Source organism: Condylura cristata, unplaced genomic scaffold (genome assembly GCF_000260355.1).
Source record: "Condylura cristata isolate star-nosed mole 26May11 unplaced genomic scaffold, ConCri1.0 scaffold00009, whole genome shotgun sequence".
Taxonomy (NCBI): domain Eukaryota; kingdom Metazoa; phylum Chordata; class Mammalia; order Eulipotyphla; family Talpidae; genus Condylura; species Condylura cristata.
The window spans coordinates 51,257,811-51,279,369 of record NW_004567110.1 but is presented as its reverse complement, the minus strand read 5'-3'; positions in this window follow the sequence as shown (position 1 = coordinate 51,279,369).

Genomic DNA, 21,559 nt, shown 5'->3' with positions numbered 1-21,559 from the left:
ATGTCTGTAGAAAAGAGACCCTATTGCTCAAGACCTGAATAACAGATACCAGAATTAATGTCACCCATTTCGTCTGAAGGAACTTGAAATTCATGTGAATGGTAGCAAGTCTATCGCTTCTAACAATCAACAGTAATGGACACTACTTGCTTCAAAGATATCAACTGGTTTGTTCTTGTTGATCTGTCACCACACTTTCTGACATTGTACTCTTGACATCGATCTGAGAGTGGTATCCAAGACCTAGTATTAAATGTGCTATTAAAATAGAACCCAGTATAAAAAAGAAAGAACTCGTTAGAGGAACAAAAACAATAGTAGAAGCCAACCCCACTCAACTCTGCCATAATTACAGAGATTACACAAAACTTTTTCCTGCCGCTATTTCTATCAAACTGGGTATTATTAATTACCACTACTATCATCATCACCACTGCCATCATCATCACATTGAAACCACGATAGCATCATTTAAATGGTGAGAATGACTCTAGGTGTCTTTGTTGCTCTGACCTACAAGATGAAAGAAAGTTCGCTCTCACATTTGTAATACCAACTCTGCCATCTTGTGGAAAATACTGGAAATACCTAAATCCTTTTATTCTACTTCAAAGGCAAAGATCTGCTGGTAAGAGAACAGAAAGACAAGAATATTACACCTCCTCTATTTCTACATGTTTTTAAACTTAACATTCTACCAGCAGAAGTCATTTAAAAACTTTCAATCTTGAACAATTCTTGCTTGCCAACCAAGATGTCTCAATCTTGACACTGCAACTTAATGTAAAAATCTTGAATGATATTTTGTATCAATATGAATTTCTACTGCCCACTAACACTGTGTAGTGATTTCACTGTATATTAACTTATTTTCTACAGATTTTTGAGCTACCAGGTGAATTATTTCAAGGAATGGAAACCTGTTAGGAACTATCCTATATTATGTTGGTAGCCTGTGAAAATGAATGTCCTTTTTCTTATATAAACTGGTAACAACTTGTTTTCACACTTCCTTTTTACATTTTTTGTGTATATAATACCTGTATAGTATACTCATATTCTAAAGTGGTCAGAAAATGTTATTTAATAGGAAATGCAAACATTTTTTATGTCTCTATGGAACCTTTGATTCTGGATACATTTACAATAAGTTAACAGTATAATAGACTATTCTTTTCAATTATGAATAAAAGCATACATTGAAGTAAGGGATGGCTTCTGTCTTTAATGACTTTCTCCATTATGGTATGAGTTTATTATAGAAACTTGGAAAGGGCATGTATGAGCACCCCAGGAGAGGGCTCAGCTGGTCCCCAAATCCACACAGGGGTTATGAGTACAGGTTCATCACAACTCTGCTCCAGGCTGCTCTGCTGTGACTTTCTTCTAACTTCATGTCCTTGTAGTTCATTCCAGGCAACCTCTTCCCAAAGGAGAAACTGAGGTTCTTTTGCTGTTTCGCAAGGAAAGCTGAAACAAAACCTTTTTACCTAAAAGGTCTCACTGAGATTTGAAGGTCTTGTGCCCAAAATGAAAAGCTTAAAGTGCATTTGTGATACCAGTGGGTAAGAGTCACTCCCTCACCTTTACTGGCTATTCTCTTCTCTGTTCTACCTGCTCCAGTCAACTCCTGCCTGTGTCTCATTGCTCCCAAGGAAATCTGCCTGCTGGTGCTTTCTACAGTGCTCCAGGGTCAGCTTTCCAAAATACCCTCCACCTCTGCCAACTGTCCTTGAGATAATTGTCCTTGAAACAAACAGATACAATTCCTTCCTTAAAGGGGTTCACATTTCTGCCTTGAAAGTTTATGGTTTAGAGGGCCAACTAAAATACCTTATTCATATATATGAGACTTCAAATAGCAACTATCTACAGTTGTCTGGTAACCATCAATGAGAGAATATAAAGGAATGTTAACCATTAACCATTTGCAATTATAAAATTCCTAAAGATGAAAAAGAAACACCAGGAATTTGATCTCTGGCAGTGCTCACAGAGCCCAAATCTTGATAAGGAAAAGCGAAAGCAATATTTGTAAACTCCATAAGGAATACTATATAACTTCAAATTGTAACAAGTGCCACAAAACAAAGCAAACAATGTGATAAAGAGAAAATGATGTTGCACAATGCCCTACTTCATATGGCAGCCAGGTAATACCTTTGATTTCATTACAAACGCAAAGGTTATGAGATGGGAAAGAGGTAAACACAGCAAGGAAATGAAGGAAATCCTCCATGGCTGGAATACAGTGATACCAGGGTGGCGGATATAAAGGGCTATGAGGCAGGAAGTAGCCTGGTACTGAATGTTTAGGTCAATGCAAGTTGCAGCTTTATAGACCACTAGAGGTTAGGTCCTAATTAGCAGTAAGTCAAATCATTTCCAGTGCTACCTCTTTGGATAACAAATACTAGCAAATGATGGGAACTTCATGTATCTTTAAAAACTTTTTAGAGCAGAAATTTATTATTTCCCTGGCTTTGCCATTTGAATCCTTTGGGAATACACCTATACCAACCTGGAGCAAAATATGTGCTTGTTCAACTCACTGTGGCACATAATAATCTCTGACATTAGCAAATATGTTGGAAATGGAAATTAAATCATAAAAGGCATTATTGCTTAGAGATTATGTAAAAATGACTTCATTAAGTTTTCTCTGAAAAAGTGTTTTCCTCAAAAGCTGCTGTCTTTTAAATAGTTTAAAGGGTTCTAATGAAGACCTATAAGGACTAAAACATCCGCACTAATGATGTCTGGTTCGTTCTTTGTCATGCGGGTGATGAGAAATAAAGAAGGACTGAATATCTCTTGCTAATGCATTCCTTTTAGAGTTCTGTAATTGAACAATTCCTTAAGGGATAAAGTGTCCTGTGAAGCTAAAGATGGCTGAAGCAGTTTGCGTGTACTGTAGGCATTGTGACAGTACAAACATCTTCAGAGGAAGAGGTGTGGGTTGTTAAAGAGGAGGTGCCACGAAGTCCACTACCCACCTCACATCGGCCGCTGTTCCCTTTTTCTCCTCTGTTCTCTGTCTAAATAGAGGAGGGCTCAGTCATACACCTACATCAGACAAGAATGAGGAACTCCATGTGTTGAAGGATGTCCAAGATTGTGCAGGGGAAAGGGCAACCCCAGTAATGTGTCAGGGAAACGGGAATCATAGCCTGTCATGTCAGAATTTCCCTAAGTATAAGGCTAAATGGCTGGGGAATAGACCATGGGAGGACACCTTTATTTTTTCCTTTTATTATTATTCAAGAAAACTTAAATTGAAAAGAAAATTAAATGTCTTTCTAAACAATGCAGACATATTCTCTTAGATATCTAGGGATATGAAATACAAAGTCAGCTGCACAGGAGCAAATAAAAAATGTCAATAGGTCCATACTCCAGTCAGAGATCCAGGGAGTTTGTTTCTTGACCTTTCTATCTTCTAGAGGTATTTTCTTTGTTCTTGTTTCCCTACTCCCTCTTCAAAGCCAGGGGTATAGTACCATCAAATCTATTTCTGTTCTAATCATTAATATGCTTTGGCCTCTGTTTAAAATAGTCCTCTCCTTCATACATATAAAATACTGTGATAACAGGGCCCTCCCTGGTGGCGCAGCGGGTTAAAGCACAGCACTGAGAATCTAAAGCCGCTTCCTCATGAGTTCGATTCCCGCCTGCCCCAGAGGTGACCACATGGCGTGGCAGACCTCTCCTGGCCCGCCCGCTGCTCCCCTCAGCAGTGTACTTCGTCCATCTGCCTGTTCTGCTCCCCACTCTGTCTCTGGTGAAGCCTCTCGCTGCCCCTGAGCCTCTGGCCTGTACCCCAGTTCTGTATGCACAAATAAATAAATCTTTAAAAAAAAAAATACTGTGATAACATTAAAGCATTTTTTTAAAGATGTATTTTATTATGCATCCAAGAACTGGCCAGAAGTGCAGGGATTAAGAGGATTGACCAAAGACACAGTGGGGAGCAGAACAGGCAAATTGACTGAAACACACTGCTGAGAGAAGCAGGAGGTGAGGCAGTAGAGGTCTGCTGTGCCATGTTGTTCAGTTCCCTGGCCAGGGATCGAACTCATGCTGCAATAGCTATCGATAGATTCATAGTGCTAACAGTAAATCCCTTGTGCTACCAGGGGAGCCCAAAGCATTTTGACCTTAAGCCAGCAGTGCCACAAGCTTTGAAAAGAGTTTTACCTCTTGGTTTGAGCTATAACATTCAAATACTGGAATATGTCCTTGAGGTCACTGGGACCAAGGCTTTACCCAGGGACAAGTGTAGGAACTATGGGTTCTCCATTTCCTCCAAGCCTGTGAGGAGAGTCTTTTTCCAGTGCGAACTTTGGAAAACCTACCTTTGTTTTCTATTAAAGAAAGTGGCATTTCATAAACACTCTGTTCTCATATGGTTTCTTTGACTTGGCTGAAGCTCAGGAAAGTAAATAGCAAAAAACAGGTGAACCATAAAATCAAGCCTCCATCATCGGGGGTGTTAACAAAGAGCAATCAATTTGCCATTTGGAATCTAAATATTGGAGGACTTTCATAATACTGTGAAGTTGTGTATCTAAAGTAGATTGGTCTGTAATACTAAGAATATAGTAAGCTGCATGACTGAAAAATTTGAAGAGCTACTCAAACTTTCCAGTTGGTATTTACATTAGCACATCCCATGCTTAATGATATAAAGAGAAATAGAATTACAGAGGCTTAATGCATCAGGGTGCAGTGAATCTGGAGGAAAAGCAGATGGCTCATGTGGACCCAAGAGCATTTTAATATTAAACAAATAAGCCACAATTAGATGGGCGTGGCAAAGACATATCCTGTTGCATGCTTAATTATGAGCATCTTTTAGATGCTCATCTGCAATACTCTTCCTAACTTCATTCAAGAGGCACAGGCTTCAGGGCACGAGGCAGGAGAATTAAGTAAGTCCTGAAAACCAGAGAATGGAAAAGCAAGAATTCCACATGGTGACACAGAAAATGCTCTCGGGGAGGCTGCTCAAGTCTATGTCTGCCCTTGTTGTGCTAAGAGTGGAAGTCAGGTTGTTGCCAAACTATAAAGCAAGAAAACTTATGCTGATCTAGGGTAGAAATGTCAGGACATAGGGGAGGAAAGGAAACAGAGAATGCAGAAGAGAAGGCAGAAGGGGGCAAGTTCAGACACAAGACTGGAGAGGTGGGAGGAAAGGGGATGGGTGTGACTAAGGGACTTGCAGAATGAATGATGTCTAGAGGGGGTGGTAGGACACTTTAGTATATTTGTAATAATGCAATCACCCCCACCTAAATAGTCTTATAAAAATAGTTGAATAAAATTAAAATTCTACTGAGGACACATATTATTCCTCAGTGCTTTTAGAGTCAAATGTGTGATGATTTCTATCTATGGTGCTGGTTGACCATGGTTTTGAACTGGAAGCAAGAAAGTCTCATGTAATTTGGGATGAATTACTAAAATTGAGACTATGAGCCCAGTATATTTTTTCGATGCATTTGATGCTTAAGGTGATTGCATCACTCGGTGTGGTCAGAGGTTGTGGAGACCTACAGGATACCAGGTTTTTGATAATTATTTAATAAAAGAGACCACATAAAAGAGTGAATGCATGAAGCAAAAAGCAATCAAAGTTCTCTTTAAAAGGACTGACATTCATCCCGCTGGCCTGTACCCTAGTTCTGTATGCATAAATAAATAACTTTTTTTAGAAATACACCATTGGGGAACAAGGGCAGAAACAGGCAAGGAGATAGTTGCGACACTCAGATGAGACATGATGGCAGCCTGACAACAGCAGTGGTAGAAACAGTAGCTAAAAGTGACTGGGCTCAGTCACCAGTCAGTTGAGTTAGTTGATAGAGGTGGGATCAAGTGTTAGCCCTGGGCCAACTAATGAGTCTTCCCACCTTGTAAGGTGAGAAAACCAGACAAAATGCACCTCCTAAACTGAGGCAGGATGAGTGCTCATCAAATACTAGTAGATAATGTTCCTGTCCGCAAAATGAACCTGCATTCAATCAACGGGCAGAGCTAACTTCTGCTTTACAGGTAGGTAGCAATGGACGAGATCAGAATGGGGGACAAAGTGCAACAGAGTCTGGCCTGGTTTCTCCAACAAGACGATGGAACTTGTGCAACTAAATACTTGAGACATTTATTCAGGAAACTTTTCTGCCTCCAGCCCCATATCTACACTAAACTCTGACAGCACCTTCTGGATTTTACACCCCTGAGTTCTCCTGTACCAATACCTCCACTTTCTGAACTTTCTTAACTCCAGGCCCTTGGCACCTACTCTGTTCAGCGAATATTCTATTTCAAGTTATTTTTTCTCTGAGTACTGCTGTGAATCTATAGATGAGATTATTTGCTAGAAGGTCCAGAATCTCAAAGACTGGAGCCTCCTTAGCCTCTGATTCTCCTTCATCTGCTCTGCCTGCTACAAGGGACCTTAGAAGCATTCTCTGCACGGTTGTTCCTTCTCATTCATTCACATCGCTCTCAGAATGCCTCCGCTGTTTTGAGGGTCAAATGCTTCTTGGTCATATTTGGATTTTGCAGCTTGTAGGACTTGTCTTGTTTGCTTTTCATTTTCTACCACTTGCATCATACAACTGTCCAGTTACTATAGAGGTAGTACATCTGTGATCTGTAAGGATTTTCTGTCATCCAGTTTTCTCAAAGGTGTTTCCCCTGAATTTCTTCCCCACTCATTATGGCTAATGTATTCATTTATCAGACCAGATTGTCATTATAAAGTGCCACAAACATATCATTTAAATAATCAACCAGAAATTTATTGTCTCATGGTTCTAGAAGCATGAAGTCTGAGTCGAGGAAGCCAACATGACCAGATTCTGGTAAAAACTCTCTTCTGGCTTTCAGAGGGCTGCTTCTCACTGTGCTCTGACATGGGGGATGAGCAAGTGCTCTCAGGGTTTTCTTCCATAAATGTACTAACCTCATCATGAAGACAAAACACTTGAGACCTCATTTATCCTACTTAACTCCCTATGGCCCCATTTCCCAATACCAGATGGGGAGTTGGAACTTCAGCATATAAATTTTAAGAAAATATAATTCAGCTCCTAGCAGTTAATTTGATTTCACTGAGAATTGGAAGATGCCATTAAAAGTATCAATACATCAAGATTCCACCAACTGAAATATGATGGAATTTGCTGTTAGATTGTGCATAAGTATTTAAGAAAAAGAATACCAAAATGAATCTGCAGTTTTTGGTCAGAGGAATAGGAAGGATAGAGTTTCTACTTACTGAGGTAGAAAAAAGACAAGAAAAATCAGGACTTCACATGTTAAGTTAGTGAGATTTATTAGACATTCCAGTGACAGTATAGAATAAGAAGGTAAACATGAGTCTGAAGTTCAAGAAAAGTATAGACTGGGTTATAAATTTTAAAGTTGTCATGTGTGTTTAGGACAATGAAAGCAAAAGAGAACCCCTAGTATTTACTGCAGAGAGGGAAGTCCAGGGACTGGGCCCTGGGAATTCCAGTGTTTAGCCATCAGCACTAAAATCAACTAAGTGAAAAATAAAATCAACTAAGGAAATCACAGGAAGTAGCTAGTGAGGTCAGAAGAGAATCAAAAGAGCATGTCTTTCTGGTGTCAGCAAATTGCAATGACTCCCTAAGGAGAGACAGACAACCACATCCAATGATGCTGATATATGAAGTCAGAAAGAGACCTTGATGAAAATGGTTTTCTTGAATGTCAGAGTGAAAGTACCTAAATATAGTGGGATAAATTTGAGAGAAAATGGGAGGGGAGAAATCAGAGATATCAAGTATAGATAACTCTTGTGGACAGGTGTATTATAAATGGATACAGCATAATGAAGAGGTGCGAAGAAAGATTATGCAGTTAAGTAGAAATATTTTGCAAATAGGAAATATAATGTCATGTCTGGGGTGACTCCAAAGAGGAGGGGAATACTCATGATAGAGAAGAAAAAGAACTGTTTTCTACAGTGATGCCCTTGAGTGAGTGAAAAGGAATAGGACTTGGCACAAATGCAAGAGATAGCCTCGAATGATCTAGAGTCCTGTAGCCTTAGATGAAGCTCAGGAAGGCAGAGCGTCTGCCAACAGTGGAGGCTGGAGGGAAAGCTGTGCCAGGGTGCCCTCTTTTGGTATAACAGACACATGTTCATCAACTCACAGTGAGAAGATGGAGAAGATGCTGGGGACTTGAGACGAAGGTGGGGCACCTAGAAAAGGAAAGCAGGAGAGACTAGGAAGGTTTATCCTGGTTGTGCACCAGCACTGAGAACCCATGCAGGATCACAGCCAATGGCAACTAGGTTGTTCTTTCTTAAACTGAGCATGAAATAATTGATCTGTATTCAGGGACCAAGTTATTCACAAAGCATAGCAGTCTTTTTCGTCGTCACAGTTTATTTATTTATTTATTAGAATGTTTTGTTGATTGTGATCATTGAATTTGTGAAATTAAGTGCAACCTGAACTTCACTTTTTATCAGTGGCTTGTTCAACTTCCTAAGGCCTATACTATTAGCTGAAGAATCGTTCATTGGTTACAAAGCCTAAAACAATTATACTTCTGTTGAGTGACACTTAAGCAAAATAGACATCTTTTTATTTATTTAAAGATTTATTTATTTATACATACAGAATCAGGGCTCAAGCCAGAGGTGCAGGGGCAGTGAGAGGATTGAGAGGTGATCAGAGAAAGAATAGAGAGCAGAACAGGCAGATCAATGAAGTACACTGCTGAGGGGAGCAGGGGGTGAGTCAGGAGAGGTCTATGGGGCCTTGTGGATCACCTCCAGGGCCGGGTATCGAACTTGCACTAAAACGGCTGCAGTCAGCTTGCAGTGCTACATCCTTGCCTGTTACACCACCAGGAAGGGTCCAGAATAGACATATCTTAAAGAAAAGAAAATCACTTGAATTTCATATCTGCTGCTGCCATTGCTGCCATTTGTGTATCACAAAAAGTTTTTTTTTTTAAGATTTATTTATTTATGCATACAAGAACTGGGGTACAGGCCAGAGGTGCAGGGAGTGAGAAGATTCACCAGAGACAGAGTGGGGAGCAGAACAGTCAGATCTACTGGAATACACTGCTGAAGGGAGCAGCAGGTGGGTCAGGAGAGGTCTGCTGAGCCAAGTGAGTCACCTCCCTGGCTGGGGATCGAACTGGTGCTACAGTGACTGTGGACCTCCTCACAATGCTGCACTTGAACCCGTTGTGCCACCAGGGAGGACCCTGTGTATCTCAAAATTTCAGAGAGAAAAATTACAAAAGAGTTGATCTCTTATATCACTTAATAATGATTCACTGTTTCTTTCCAGTTTATAAGGTAGACCATTTTGTTGCTATTTAATCTTTTTTTTTTATTACAAAGTTTATTTTTACATCATTTTGCACATTTTTTTTTCCATCTCAATTGTAATCCCCGCGGGTTTCCCATCACCAGATCACCCCTGTGCCACCACCATAGTCCCATGCATTTCCCTCCCTTCCCTCCCCCCCCCATTTTTGATCCCATTCCCCACTCCGCCCCCACAGAATGTCTCTGGTATATGGTTGTTCATTATTTTTGTTATTTTCTCGCCTGGTCCATTATACTCCTGCTATGAGTGAAACCATCTGGTATTTTTCTTTCTCTTTCTGGCTTATCTCACTAAGCATGATCTTTTCCAGCTCCATCCAAGTTTCTGCAAAAGACAGGTGTTTCTCTGTTTTGCTTGCTGAGTAATATTCCATTGTATATATGTACCACTTCTTTTTTATCCAGTCATCTACTTTTGGGCATTTGGGCTGCTTCCATGTTTTTCCAATTGTAAATAAAGCAGCAATAAACATGGGGGTACAGGTATCTTTTTCAATCAGTGTTTTTGTGTCTTTTGGATAGATACCTAGGAGTGGGATTGCTGGGTCGTAGGGAAGCTCCATGTTTAGCAGCTTGAGGAACCTCCAGACAGTTTTCCATAGTGGTTGTACTAGTTTGCATTCCCACCAGCAATGCAGGAGAGTTCCTTTTTCTCCACATCCTAAAAATATGGAACGCTTCACGAATTTGCGTGTCATCCTTGCGCAGGGGCCATGCTAATCTTCTCTGTATCATTCCAATTTTAGTATATGTGCTGCCGAAGCGAGCACGCTATTTAATCTTTTAAGTCTCAAAACTCCAAGCCTCAGTACAGGCAGGACGCACACCAGGAAGACCCCTGGGCCCATCTACAGTGGCTGATGCAGCAGCTCAGAGCCTGCATGGCCCAGGACAGTCCCAGGGCTCAGCCTCAGTGATGGTCTAAACATGGAAAACTCAAACTAAGTAAACAACATGCATGTTCTACTCTTCTTAAACTTTATGCAACCAAATGTCTTCATTCAAGAACTATTTATGTTCCAGGTTTTGTGTAGGCATGGGGTTATAAAGTAAATAACTTATGTTCTCTCCTCCTCAATGCCATAGAAAAAGAAAGAGCAAATTAACAACTTCAATGGAAAACTAAAAGAACCTGCAGAAGTCACGGTCCATAAGAATCAAGTTGCGTGTAAGGACCAAGGTAGACTAAGTGTCTTTTCAGAGGAAGGGTGATTAGAGACCTCCCTGGTGGTGCAGGGGTTAAAGCCTCAGTGCTATTAAACTATCACCAGCCACTGTCAAATGAATTCAATCCCCAGCCAGGGAGCTAACTCACATGGCACAGCAGACCTCTCCTGTCTCATCTGCTGCTTCCCTCAGCAGCGTACTTCATCAATCTGCATGTTCTGCTCCCCACTCTGTCTCTTACACTGTCCCTTACCTCTGGCCTACACCCCAGTTTTTATATGCATTAATAAATTGAAAATATTAATAAAAAAAAGAAGTGTCGCTAAGTATGGTTAAGTATAGGATTTGGGGTGCTGCAAGATGTCCTCACTCCAATTGTGTGGCTTTGGGCAGGTTACAATCTCTGAGCATGTTTCCTCATTTGCAAAATGTGGGTAATAGCAACATTAGTAATAATTTATGTTACAGAATAGGTGTACTAATTAAATGAGATGTTACTCCACGGTTCAGTGTAGGGACTTTGCAGTTACTCAACAAAGAAAATTCCCTCCCTTGTTTCTTTAATCTTTGTAAGTAGGAGGCAAATGTCTTCATGTTAAATGTAGGGAAATTAAGATAATAGTTGCCCAAAATTAAAAGTCATGCCTTTGAAATTAGTTTGAGAGGGCCCTCCCTGGTGGCACATTGGGTTAAAGTGCAGCTATCTGTATTCACTGTATCACAAGTTAGATCTCCAGTCAGGGATGTGACCCACATGGTGTAGCAGACCTCTACTGAATAGCAGTGTATTTCAGTTAATCTGCCTGTTCTGCTCCCCATTCTGTGTCTAGTGAATCCTCTCACCACCCCACACCTCTGGTCTGTACCCCAGTTCTTGTATACATGAATAAAGAAATCTTTAATTAAAAAAAAAAAGAAATTAGTTGGAGATTTAGGATTACCAGAAAGTTTCATCTGTAGCCTTCATATATCCAACGCCATTAAACACGAAGATTCAGGAACAGCTATAAGGAGACCAAGGAAATGTGACAACTGAATGAGGCATGTGATTCTGCATTTGATCTGATTGAGGAAAAAAAAAATGTCTTTCACTTTCTATAGAGAATAGCAGAACAGTTGGCAACATTTTAATAAGGTGCATTGATACTGATGATTACACAGAATTGTGTAATAAAATATCACTACTTTTAAGAATATCCATTGAAGTGTTTATGATTAAAAGATAATGCATCTACAATTTTATCTAAAGAATGATAAAATTGGTGGCGCAGCAAGTTAAAGCATAGCACTAAGAAGCTAAAGCCACTTCAGCATGAGTTCAGTCCCCGCCTGCCCCAGAGGTGACCCACATGGTGTGCCAGACCTCACCTGATCTGCCTGCTGCTCTCCTGAGCAGTGTACTTCAATCAGTTGGCCTGTTCTGCTCCCTACTCTGTCTCTGGTGAATCCCCTCACCACCCCTGCACCTCTGGCCTGTACCCCAACTCTGTATGCATAAATAAATAAATCTTTTTAAAAAAGGAATATATATACCTTTATAACTTTGCATTATCAATACAAAAAGTGATAATGCAAAGTTTATTTTTTTAAAGATATTTTTATTTATACACACACAGGAACTGGGGTACAGGCCAGAGTGGGGGGGCTGAGAGGATTCACTAGAGACAAAGTGGAGAGCAGAACAGGCAGGAGTAGGGAAACACACTGCTGAGAGGAGTAGCAGGTAAGATGGAGAGGTCTGCTGCACTATGTAGTTTAAAATGTTGACATTTAGCAGATGGCCAACAAGCTTATGAAAAAATGTTCAACATCACTTGTAATAAGGGAGATGCAAATTAAAACCAAATTGAGATACTACTTCACCCCAGTGAGAATGGCACATCTTCAAACAGCTAGCAACAACAAATATTGGCAAGGATGTGGAGAAAAAGGAACTCTCCTGCACTGCTGGTGGAAATGCAAACTAGTACAACCACTATGGAAAACTGTTTGGAGGTTCCTCAAATTGCTAAACATGGAGCTTCCATATGACCCAGCAATCCCATTCCTAGGTATCTACCCAAAAGACACAAAAACACTGATGCAAAAATATATCTGCACCCCCATGTTTATTGCTGCTTTATTTACAATTGGAAAAACATGGAAGCGGCCCAAATGCCCAAAAGTAGATGACTGGAATAAAAAGATGTGACACATATACACAATAGAATATTACTCAGTGATCAAGAAAGATAAAACACATGCCTTTTGCAGCAACATGTATGGAGCTAGGAGGGATCATGCTTAGTGAAATAAGCCAGAAAATAAAGGAAAAATACCGGATGGTTTTACTCATAGCAGGAGTATAATGAACTAGGTGAGAAAATAATAATAATGATGAACAGCTCTATCCCAGAGACATTTTATGGGGTGGAGTGGGGAATGGGATCAAAAATAGTGGGAGGAGGGAAATGCACTGGACTATGATGATGGCACATGGGTGATTTTGTGATTGGAAGCCCAAAGCCCATGGGGGTTACAACTGAGATGAAAAAATGCACAAAATGATGTTAGAAAAAAAACTATTATTTTTTTTAAATGTTGACATTTAGGTAATCTAGGTGAAAAATATGTGAGAATTCTCAGTGTAATATTTGCAACTTTTCTGTAAGACTAAAATTATTCAAAATACAAATTTTTTATAAGAAAGTTTCTATTGTGAGAGAGAAGTCCTAAAGAAGAACAAAATAAAAATTAGCAACTAGACATAGTAAAATGGCCCATGGAAGAGGCAGGCAAGGTTCACAGAATTTTCCAGCCTCTAATTAAAAGTGATGAGCCCTGAGTTGGTGATATCTTGACACACATTCGTTAGTGCATCATCCATTCATTTTTGAAAGTACAGTTCAACAGAAGTGCACCAGTTGTGTGATTTCCATGAGCCCCTGTGGTTCTACACTGTTTATCAGAACTTTCTGTCACAAAGCACAGGAATAAGCTTCATTGTCATTCTGAAAAGAACAATGGTCCACACATCTCTGAGCCAACATTTAAAAAACTGGTTCAGGACAATACCTTCCAGAAAATTACATACTGTAGTTACACAATCACCTCTTGAAGTGCCTTTATTCTCATTAAGTAGAAGTCTATAAACGTTAGCCATGCTATTTTTCTTGTACCATTTTAACATCCAAATGTTTCAGCCCTCCTTAATTAAACTTACATATTCAATTCTTTATTTCTAGCAAAGAATGAGCACATAGAAAATGGAAAAGTGCACATGTACAAAATGTACATATTGTGTAAATATGTGCAAAATGTACATATTTTAAAAAATAAAAGATGAATAATCCCAATGTACTCATATATAATGTATATTCATGTACACTCATATGTTTATATATAACTATATAATAACTAAATAAGCCCTTTGGAAAAATAATATCACATATAATTATTACATGCAAATATATACAATTATGTAATAAATAAGTCCTTAGGAAGCAATTTAAAAGTTACTAGAATTAATAAGTGGTTCAATAAAAAAGAATAGGTATGAAAGACAAATAATCCACCAATGCCAACTTTCACCATCCCCATCAAAAAAAACCTGTTAAATATTTTACAAGATATGCTATTTTGATGAGGTCAAGGAATGTATGTTTAAAACTCCATTTAAGAAAGCAAAAATTTACCCATGTTATTGAGAAGTAGCAATAGACGAAATGAAATAACTAAGAAAAATTCTAATAGGAAATATGAGACTACATTACAAACTTAAGAGATAAAAAGGTATTATAGGTTGCTATATGATGAAAGCTAAACATTGTAAAGATGTCAGTTTTTCTCAAATTAACGTGTGAGCTAAGGAATTCCTTTAAAAATCGATGTTGAGGGCCCTCCCTCGTGGCGCAGCGGGTTAAAGCACGGCACTAAGAAGCTTGAGTTGGATCCCCGCCTGCCCCGGAGGAGATCAACATGGCGTGGCAGACCTCTCCTGACCCGTGCGCTGCTCCCCTCAGCAGTGTCAATCTACCTGTTCTGCTTCCCACTCTGTTTCTGGTGAATCCTCTCACCCTCCGCATCTCTGGCCTGTACCCCAGTTCTGTATGAATAAATAAATACATCTTTTAAAAAAAAATCGATGTTGAGGAGGGAAAAGTTTTTAAGGACTCAATGATATAATCCTCAAATTCATTTAACAAGTAAACAGGAAAAGCTGTCTAAACAAATTTAAAAGAAAACAAATAACAATAGGCCTACCATTAAAATACAAAGATATCAAATTAAGATAGTATTACTATGATAATAATATGCAGAAATTAATGCAACAAAATAATAGTGTTTACACTAATTTCATATTATAAATAGTTTGGAGGAAAATGATTATTTGATAATTATACTAGAAAAACAGATTATAAATATGACACAAAGAATTAGCAGATTATTCCCAAAAGTGCTAAGACACTTCTGAGAAGACACACATGTGGCCGATAAGTACATGGAAAATGCTCATTATTACTTACCAGAGAAAGGCAAACCAAACCGCAGTGAGATAATGCCTCACCCCTGTAAGAATGGCATGTATTAAAAACACCAGAAACAACAAGTCTTGCCAAGGTTATTAAAAAAAAGGAATTCTGACACACTGTGGTGGGACTGTAGAGTGGTCCAGCTGTAAGGAAAATAATAGGGAGATTTTGCAAAATATCAAAAAAAAATATGCCCTATGACCCAGCAATCGTACTCTTAGGTATCTACCTGAAGAATACAAAAACACTATTTGAAGGGAAATATGCATACCCTTTTTTTTTTAAAAAAAGATTTATTTATTTGTGCATACAGAACTGGGGTACAGGCCAGAGGCTAGGCGCGGTGAGAGGCTTCACCAGAGACAGAGTGGGGAACAGAACAGGCAGATCGACGAAGTACACTGCTGAGGGGAGCAGAGGGCAGGCCAGGAGAGGTCTGCCACGCCATGTGGTCACCTCCGGGACAGGCGGGAATCGAACTCATGCTGAAGTGGCTTTAGCCTCTCAGTGCAGGGCCCCAACCCACTGCGCCACCAGGGAGGGCCCGCATACCCTTTTAAAAAAGATTTATTTATTTATGCATACAAGAACTGGGCTGTAGGCCAGAGGTGCAGGAGTGAAAGGGTTCATGAGATAAAGAATAAGGAGCAGAATAAGCAGATCTACTGAAATCCTCTGCTGAGGGGAGCAGCAGGTGAGACAGGAGAGGTCTGTTGTGCCCTGTGGGTCACCTTCCTGGCCAGGGATTGAACTCGTGCTGCAGTGGCTATTTAACTCCTGTGCCACCAGGGAGCCCTTGCACAACTTTTTTTTATTGCAGCTCTGTTTATAACAGTCAAGCTATGGCTGCAACCTAAGTTCCTACTGACAGATGAATAGAATAAGCAAATGTAGATATAAAAGCAATGGAATACTGCTCAGCTATTTAAAAAAAAATGGAGCCTTGCCATTTGTGACATGGATGTAACTGGAGGGGGTAATAGAAAGCAAAATAAGTCAGAAAGAGAAAGACGAATAGTGAATATTTTCACTTGTGTGAAATATAAAGAAACAAAACAAAGGGTCAGACAAAACTAACCCTGAATAATTGAAGCTACCAGATAGAATGGGGAAAACGTGCAGAGATTGATAGGGCCTGGTGGACTATCACCGAGGACACCCTTGATGGGTGTAGTGTGGTAACATATAGCTGAAGTGGAGTGAGACTACACCTTTATGCAGTTTATGCAGTGTTGTAGACTGACACAACCTCAGTTTAAAAAAAAAAAAAATTTATAAAAAATTACTCATTATGGGTCCCCCATGGTGGCGCAGCAGGTTAAAGCACAGCACTACAAAGCTAAAGCCACTTCAGCATGAGTTCGATCCCCAGCCCCGGAGGTGACTACATGGCGCTGCAGACCTCTCCTGACCGGTCTGCTGCTCCCCTCAGCAGTGTACTTCATCATTCAGCCTGTTCTGCTCCCCACTCTATCTCTGGTGAATCCTCTCACTACCCCTGCACTCTGGCCTGTACTCCAGTTCTATAAGCATAAATAAATAAATCTTTTTAAAAATTACTCATTAAACCCTCTTATAAGCAACAAATAAAACTGCATTGGAGCTCATAACAAGCACAAGACCAAAATAAAGCCTCTTACCATGTTCCCCTGAACTGAATTTTTACAGTGAACACAGGGCAGGTCAGTCTTGCCTGCATGTGGAGACAGGGCTTTGCTACACTCGTCACAAGGCAGCAGATCTTACACAGTTGCAGCCAAGGTTGGGACTGAAGTGTGACAGTGCAATTCAGTGAATCACAGAGTCAGACAGACCACCCTAAAGACCCACAAATTTCATAAAAAAAAATACCCACCTTGATTGCCCTCCCTGGTGGAGGTTAAAGCACTGTACTATGAAGCTATCAGCAGCTACTGCAGAATGAATTCAATCCCCGGCCAGGGAGGTGACCCATATGGCACAGCTGACCCCTCCAGTCTCACCTGCTGCTCCTCTCAGCAGTGTGTTTCAGTCAATCTGCCTGTTCTGCTCCCTACCCTGTTTCTGGTGAATCCTCTCACCAACCCCTGCCCCCACCTCTGGCCTATATCCCAGTTTGTGGATGCATAAATGAATAAATCTTTTTAAAAATGCCCGCCTTGAAAATTAAATTCTCCATAGGAATAGATGAGAGAGCAGGCAGAGAAGTACAAAGTATAGAATTGTTGGTGATCCAGAGCACTTCCAATACCAGGGCTCCACAGGGAGCCTGGAGCCTGAAAGAGAGGTTAACATGTCAACCTGCGCTGACTTCATAGTAACCGTCCTCCATACCCAAAGTAGGCAAATGCTGGCAGCTTTTACAGATGGACCATCTCTCAGGCATTAAAGCAAGTCTGTGTAAGTGGAAAGAGTATCTTGGAGACAAAGCGCCATGTCCTGACTTAGACAGAAAGCAAGCCACAGTCCACCCTGGGGTTTGGGGCAATTATCCTGACTCTCCAGGTTGGTGGAAACCTGTTTACACTCTCTTCAATGTAGTTCCTATTTCTGGGTTTCCATTATTCATTACCAAGTTGCTCTTGTACTTAGGGCTTTCCTTTGCATACTTTGGCTTGGATCTGCTTCACTGGTCCGCTTTGAACCATGGCAAGTAGAACTCCTGCCCTGTCTGAACTTTCTACTGGCCTCCCACACTGGCCGATCCTGGCCACAGACTGGGCCCTCCAGTTCTCCCAAAGGACAAAGGTCTAGTCAGCTAGAATGGCCACAGACGTAGCAATATGAAAACGTGCTTTTGTTCTAGTTAGCTCAAAATTGGACACAAACTGCATCAGTAACCACATGAAACTATACCTAGGAAGTAAAAGGTCTTTTTTTAGTTCGTTTTTTTTTTTAAAAAAAAGATTTATATTTATTTATACATACCGAACTGGGGTATAGGTCAGAGGTGCAGGGACAGTGAACGGATTCACCAGAGACAGAGTGGGGAGCAGAGCAGGCCCATTGACCAAGTATACTGCTGAGGGGACAGGAGGTAGGTCAGGAGAGGTCTGCCACACCATGTGGATCACCTCCAGGGTGGAGATTGAACTCATGCTGAAGTGGCTTTAGCTTCTTAGTGCTGTGCTCCAACTTACTGCCCCATCAGAGAGGGCCCATTTTAGTTCGGTTTTTATCTATCATCATTGTTAGCCTTCTAAACTCTACCCTTAGTTTAAATTTTGTTTTAGATGTCTATTTCTCTCAAAACTGGAGTCAATCATCATCTGTAATTATGCCAAAAGATTTGCATATATTGTTAGCTCCTTCTCCTTAGGAAGAACCAAGAACCAAGTAATTTACATCTTTTGACTAGAGAAGATAAAATGTAAATGTTCAGCTTCACTTCAATTTATTTCACAAAATTGAAGAAGGGATAATTTTAACTACTGCAAAGTAAAATTTGCACTGTTCTGATGGTGCAAATTTAAAACTTTTATTGCACTAATATAACTTTATAAAAAATTGAATACATTTCTTTGGGCTATCAAAGAGATGAAAGAAAAGTTTCTGCTCGAGATTAAATAACTTGAAAGACAATATTGAAGTATATAACATATTCAAAGTGTGAATAGAAATTGCCATTACTAGCAAGTGCATGATTTGCCCAACATTACACAGCTGGGAAGTGGCAGAGACTCGATCCTGGGCATGCTGATTGCAAGAACACTTTTCATCCTTATCCTGCTGGAAAGCTGAAAGAAGGTAAAGACATATAAACTGGACAAGAATTGAATTGTGATTCTTAATTTGCAAACAGTTCAATATAGTTCAGGGACCATGTGACCCACCTCAAGCAAATACGGTTAGGTTTCATTAACAGAAATACGGAATCTTCACACAGTGCCCTGTCATCATCCAAGTGCCACTCCATTCTGGGATTCTCTGATTCTCTCAAACACTTGAGTTTCTCCCACAAAAATTTCCAGGATGAATTAACTTGAATGTGGAGCTATAGTAAAGTATTAACAGTTTCTTTTAAAGTATAAAAGTTTCTTTTAAAGACATCCTATAGTATGAAACCAACTAAATCAGTTTATGATCCATTATAATAAATATCAGAGAGTCAGAAACCTGAAAACATGCCAAGTTATGCAAAACAAACATGCAAAAATGAAAAAGTTCAATAAAAAATACTATAAAATTTTCCTTAAATTTAAAAGGAAAAGTCTGAAAAACTTAGAGTACTTTAACGTGAGAAACTTTAATCTTTAAGAAGAAATTACAAAACAGGTCAGTATTTGCTTTAAGTGCTTCTCAGCCCCCTTGAGCTGCTTCTAGACATTCGAGGAACACTTCTTAATGGATGTTGTGCCTACCCTGCCTTTCTCCCAGACACATCTCTCCTTCTGTGAGGCTCTGGTTCTTTACACACCCAGGAAACATTATCTAACTCACACATTGCCCTCAGTTTACAGCAGAGGAAAAAGGACTGTAATTTAGTGTTTGATCTACAAATTTACCTCTATGAGAGTACCTGGCCTTAATAGACGACAAAATATTATTTCCATTTTTTAAAAATCATATTCCTCAAGGTCCTCTCATAGATCAGAGTATGAAGCACCTAGTATTAGCTATAAATCTATGATTCTACAACCATTAATGTTTAAATAACTATAATAATTGTACTATTGAATGCTCTTTAGGTTTTTCACAACCTCCAAAAACTGGTGCTTCTGAATGACTGAATGGTTTAACATTAGATTAGTTGGTTCTCTCCTGACATCTAGTGTTCCTGATATGTTACTGCAAAACTTCCATTAACAAGCTAATGGATTGAAAACCTATGGAATAACAGATTTATTCATTTTTGAAATCAATTTGTTAAGTGCAATAATTATTACAAGCTAAATAATAACAAGATTTCTGTTCTTAAGGATCCAAGACCTTTTGTTCTTAATACTTCCCATCTGTGAGAAGTGTGTTTTTCTTGTTATTCTAATGGTAAGAATATACACAGGGCTCTTACATTGAACAGAGAAGGGAGGAAAGATAAAGGGCCACCCACTGAGGGCCTACCTTGTACTGGCCACTGGGTTTGAATACCGGTTTGAGTTATCACTATCATTGTGGAAGCTATAGGAACTTCCAAGCATGAAAACTAAACCTGACAAAGTATTGAGGAGACAGTCGTCATCCCTTCATTAAACATCTTGTTCCAAGCCACAAGTTATATAAACCATTGGCACCCAGAAGTACCTGGCCACGTGAAGGACAGGCCTTTGTTTTAGCTCCACCATCCCCATTCTATGTGAGATATCCCATGCAGATAAGAGAATAGGGAAAGATGGAGGTAAGAACTTTGGTAATTGTTCTCCAAAATTCTCTTCCTTAGACATGGAAATCAGCTGGAGGCTGGGAAAGGATAATGACTGTCTCTGACATCTAGAAAGCAAGCCTCAAACATTCACAATCTTCTCTTCTTTCTCTGTTTGCCTTCTCATAATCACATGTCTTTCAACCTCTGCTCCCTTCCTGTCAATAAAGAAATGGGGATCATTGACACTCAAAATGGGGTCTGTGGGCTGGTAGGGTCAGCATCAGTTAGGATCTGGTAGGGAGTTCAGGTCTTCCAGCCCAAAAAGACCTACTCACATACAAGATTGAAAAGCTCTGCTCTAAACCAAACCAAGCCCAGCAGTAGCTCACTGGAGCCATGAACTGGCACAAGTCCTGGGACTCCAAAGAGGACCATGGTGTAGATATGGGCCCCATATTTTGCATTTAGAAACGAAGCTCCTTATATTTATTAGTGTTTCTTTCTCTTATGTAGCAGCTGTCACAGATCCTCCTGAGTTAGGCAGAGAGACATGTAACTCAGGCCAAGCAGAGCACCTGCTCTAGATTTTAGCCATGGGGGACCTCACTTTGGAGAAACTTCAAATTGTCTAGTTCTCTTTATAGTGCCTGGGACTGGTCAGGGCTAGAAGTGCTACCTGGGTGAGGTATCTCACAATCAGACCTGGTCCAGGTCACAGAAAGTACCTGCTTCGACATCTCTCGAGTACCCCTGCAGTAGTGACGAATCAAGACTGGCAGAGCTACATGGGCAATGCCCATAGGCAATCACATCTGGACGGGTCCTGACTACCATCTCTCCTTCGAGGTGCTATCCAATGCTACTCTATTCGTGGGCTCAAGACATCCCAAGAAACTAGGACTCTGTATGGTTGACTGTAAACAAGTCTGTGGGACAGCGCAGCTCCTGACTGGACTCCAGTTCCAGGAAGGTCACTGGGCAAACACTTTCTTTCATGGGACTGTAGAAAATTAGGCAGCCAGAATAGTGTTGACATACAGATTTTTAGTTCCTCTCATGATAGGCACAGGACAAGTTCAGGGAGCTGAAATACTGGAGACTTCCCACTGACCCTTGGGTTTCAGCCCCATCTATAGACTATTTTACTGGCTCTTAGCCACCCAATTCTTAACTACAGAGCAACCTGGTTTATAACATGTGAAGTCAGTGGGTGGC